Consider the following 5,034-nt stretch of genomic DNA (forward strand, 5'->3'; position numbering starts at 1 on the left):
TGGTTTAGTACCACTTCTCACAAGACAGCATAGGTAAAATCTTTTTGCTATTCCTAGAAAATACGGGAGCTGGACCGCATGCTAATTGATAAAAGTTTTATTTTCGGACGAAACTAAGATAAATTTGATAAATTCGGACGGCAAACGGTACGTCGCCCACTTAAAGAAGCACTGAATAACAAATTCACTAAAAAGACAGTAAATAAATAAATAAATAAATATCATGGGACACTTGACCCTAAGCAAAGCTTGTACTATGGATACTAGGCAACGGATAAACATACTTATATAGATAAATACATACTTAAATACATATTAAACATCTAAGACCCGAGAACAAACATTCGTGTTATTCACACAAATATCTGCCCCGGCCGGGATTCGAACCCAGGACCTCAAGCTTCGTAGTCAGGTTCTCTAACCACTTAGCCATCCGGTCGTCGTCCACAGTGAAGCACGGTGGTGGAATTATTAAAGTGTTGGGATGTTTTTCAGGATACGGGTGGTCCTGTGAGAAGGATTGAAGGGATGTTGGACCAGTTCCATAATAAAACATATTAGAAGAGTGTTTGAGCCTATAAAGTTGGATGGAGTATTTTGATTTGAAATGGGAAGTATTTCGCCACCATCCAACCTCCGGCACGTCCTGCTCTATGACAAAACCAATAGAGTAAAAAGGAAAAAGAGTTGTCTGTCAACTACGACAGCAGCGCTTCGCTCCATGTATTTTCGCAGCATATATTTAATTATTTTAAAACCCACCGGAAGATTTAGAGCTATACAAGACCGCAGCAATAGCATCATCAAGTGCTTCTGGAGTTAAGGGTGAGTGAATACCAGCTTTTCAGTTAAAATATTTCCATCCGCCTTTATAGGTAAACTACAGAGTGTTTTAGGCCAACCTTGATACAGTCCATTAAACCGCGCAAATATTTTTGGCCTTCGAGCCGCACTCTTAGTTGATTTTCCTAATTTTCGGACTTATTTCAAAATTGTCATCCGCCATAATTTATGTAATTATTCCCTTAACTCCATTTTATACCTATAAGCCACTGAGGCTTGGTTCTACCGCATATTAATATCCCGCATACTACTTGAATATTTTCCCGCATTCCATATTTTCAATTTCATTCATTTAATATTTCAAAATAAACCGCTTTGAAATTGTGCTTACGGATACGTCATTGTAATACGACTACGAGTAAAAGTTCGCAGTGCGCGACATATTATATTCCGTCTCGCTTACACCTATGGCCATGTCATGTTTGTTCTTTCTGCCCGCAACATATTAGTCAAATTATAAACTTTTAATTTAGTAGCGTTGTTGTGTTCCATTCTGTGTTCGAATTTGTAACATTGTGTTCAATTTTTGAATAAATATGGAAAACAAAATTTCACTTTTGTCAAGCAAACGTGATTCGTATTTTAAACGTATTCAAAGCATTTACGATTCTATTCCCAAGACGAAACGTGATAAAATTGCTTTGTTCTTAATGCAAGCTGCAAACATTCAACATTTGCGTGATGAATTTGTTGAACTTAATGATTCGATTCATGCGTGTCATTTGGATTTGGATCCAAAGTATGAACCCAAATTTGAATTATTGTGGGAGTTTGATGACATGTTCTATGCAATTAAATCTGTATTTAAGAACTTAAGCGATTCAGACGATAACGCCGCTAATGCAGCAGCAAGTGCGGCGCCCGCTTTCAAGTTACCGCGCATTGATATTCCTGACTTTGACGGGGACATACAAAAGTTTCCTTTGTTTATAGAGTCATTTCGCACAATTGTACACAACAATCCCGCGTTAGGAAACGCAGAGCGCATTCATTATTTGATTTCAAAATTGAAAGGCAAGGCTCAGTCCATTTGCGTAGGCATTGCGCCTACCCTGATAACTACAGGGTGTTGTATGAAACCTTAGTCGACAAATATGAAGACAAACGCGCTATCGCTATTTCTATTTGGAAAATATTTTAAACTTGAAACCTTTGAGTGCTGGTAAAGCAAACGCAGCAAATTTAGAAAGTTACATTGATCAGTTTTCAACGTCAGTTGCTGCTTTACGTCAGCTGAATATCAAAGAAATGTCTGACTTCATATTTGTACATTTGGCACTGAGAAAGTTAGATAGTGAAACTTCCAAGGCTTTTGAAATGTCTCTTAAAGACAATGAAAAGTTTCCGAAATACGACGATTTCGTTAAATTTATCCGCGATCAACTAAAATATTACAACGCACTACTGCAGTCGCGTCACCGTCGCATCCGCACGCCGGCAACCACGCTCAGCGCAAACCAGCCGTTCCCGCGCCCCCGCACTCATTTTGTGCAGAATAAATGCAAACTTTTCTTGTAAATAACAATGAAAATCCTATTCGCGTTTGCAGTTACTGCAACAGTAACAAGCACGCCAATTTATATCAATGCGAACCTTTTCTCAGATTGACACCGATTGAAAAATATAATGTAATTAAAAAGTGCAACGGTTGTGTGAATTGTTTAAGTGTCCGTCATACACTTTCTACATGCAAGTCGAACACCACATGCAAATATTGCCACAAGGCCCACCATAGCCAATTATGCCGCAACGCTTTAGATCATCCTAACGCATCTAAGCAGGGTGATTCTAATTTTAAAAGATTATGGACATTCTTATAATGCCATAAAGGTCAGTTTCGCCCTCCCGCGCCGCTCCCTGTTAATCAACCCGCGTCTTCTCCCGCAACCGCCGCCGCCGCGCCGCCAGCGCGCCCGCACGCCGCCGCGTCGCCGTCTTCGGTTCCGCACGCCCCCGCAACCGCTTCTTCTGACTGTACACGCACTACTAATAGTGATGTAGGTTTCTCAGGCACTGCTACTAGCAATCAAGATTCGTTCAAGACAGTGTTATTAGGAACTGCAATTGTTCAGGTTTTAGACGCCTTTGGCAATCGCCGCGATATAAGAGTCCTGGTCGACATGGGCTCTCAGAATCACTTTATCACCTCACGTTGTTTACGGACATTAGGGTTAAAACTATCGCCTGATGATAAAAATATTTCAGTACACGGTATAGGAGAAAGTTCCCAGTCCATAAAAGGAACATCGAACCTAACGCTGTTCTCACGATTTGATGACTCGTTTTCGTTTGACTTGCAAGCGTTGGTTATTGACAAAATATCTGGTAATTTGCCTGCTTGTGAAATAAATACCGCATGCTTAGATTATTTGAAAGATATTCCGTTTAGTGACAGTCATTGGTACATGCCGGGTAAAATCGACTTACTGCTGGTGCTGAAGATTTCGTCAAGTGTATCATGAAAATAATCGCATTATTGGCCCACCTGGTTTACCCGATGCAATCGAAACTTTTTTGGATATGTCATTTCTGGTTCCGCTTATACTACAAGTGTTGAGTCATCGACTGTACAGACTTTCTTCACCGCGACTGACAAAGTTGATACTCTTTTATCAAAATTTTGGGAGATTGAGGAGGTTCCCACCGCAACATCTGTCCGCTGACGATAAGGCGTGTGAACAGATTTATTCACAACAGACTACTAGGGATGATCTTGGCCGTTATGTTGTTCCTCTGCCGTTTTGCCGCGATCCATGTGATTTGGGCGATTCATTACCTACTGCGATGCGTAGATATAAATCTTTAGAAAGGAGATTTAAACAAAATAATGTTATTCATCAACAATATGATGAAATCATCCGCGATTATTTACAAAAAGAGTACATATCTTTAGTGAAGGACTTGGAAAGTAATCCAGTGCTTATATTATACCGCATCATCCTGTTATTAAGGAAGACAGACTGACAACTAAAGTACGCATTGTTCTAGATGCTAGTGCCTCTACTTCTACTGACATATCATTAAATGATTGTCTGTATACTGGACCAAACCTGCAATCAGATTTACTCGCGATTATCTTCGATTTTCGCTTATTTCCAATTGCCATAACCGCTGACATACGTCAAATGTACTTAAGAATCTTGGTTTCTCCCGAGTTTCACCGCTATCTTCGAATGATATACCGCTTTTCTAATGAGAGTGAACCGCAAATTTACGAATTTAACCGCGTTTGTTTTAGACTTCAATGCAGTCCTTATCTTGCAATGCGCAAGGTCAAGCAACTTTTACTAGATGAAGGTCCGTCTTTCCCGCCGCTGTATCAGCTGCTTCTCGCAATTTATATACAGACGAATCAGGAACATCTGTTAGAAATGAATCTACCGCTATTGAGCTTTCGCGCGATTTGATTGCTCTGTTCTCAATTGCCAACTTAGAATTATTTAAATTCTCAAGCAACTCGCGTTCTTTACTTGAGCATTTACCAGAAGAAAATCGCTTTTCCGCTGTTGGAGACGTCGCTGATGATACTGATTTTAAAATCTATGTCTTACGTTGGTGTTCAGTTGCAGACCAATTCTTCCTAATTGTAAATTTAGACTCACAAAACGTTGCAACAAAACATACAACTTTATCCAAACTTGTAAGACTCTGTTTTTTGGTAATTATCGCAACAACAATAATTTTATTCACTCTGGTTATTGAAACTGAATTGGGATTTGCAATTTTCATAGCATATTCGTGCACATTGTTTTTAGTTCAAATTGAGCTCCCGCTTTTCCGCTTTCCTGCTTACTTTCAATAATTCATGTAATCTGTTAACAGTTGTTATATTGATACGTTCTCACTGTTTTACTTTATTTTAATCTATAATTTCAAATTAATACATAAAATATTTTTTTGTTACTTATTCGCATCCTTTGATTTACATGTTAATTTATCACAACCAACCGCTTTAACGCTATCATGTTGTCAGCATTAGGTCTATAAATACATTGCACAATGTTGATGTGTTAAGTTTTGTGGACTTAGTGAAATTAAGTTTCTTGACCATTTACATATGCCCTCGATTAAACTATAATGGAAATACTTACCGCATTTTTATTCCGCGATTAAAAACAATTGTCTTATTGAATATTGATAATACTCCCTTAAATGGCCGTTAGGTGTAATTGAAGACGTCTTTTCAGGCAA

The sequence above is a fragment of the Choristoneura fumiferana genome, chromosome 7, assembly GCF_025370935.1.
Source record: "Choristoneura fumiferana chromosome 7, NRCan_CFum_1, whole genome shotgun sequence".
Classification (NCBI taxonomy): domain Eukaryota; kingdom Metazoa; phylum Arthropoda; class Insecta; order Lepidoptera; family Tortricidae; genus Choristoneura; species Choristoneura fumiferana.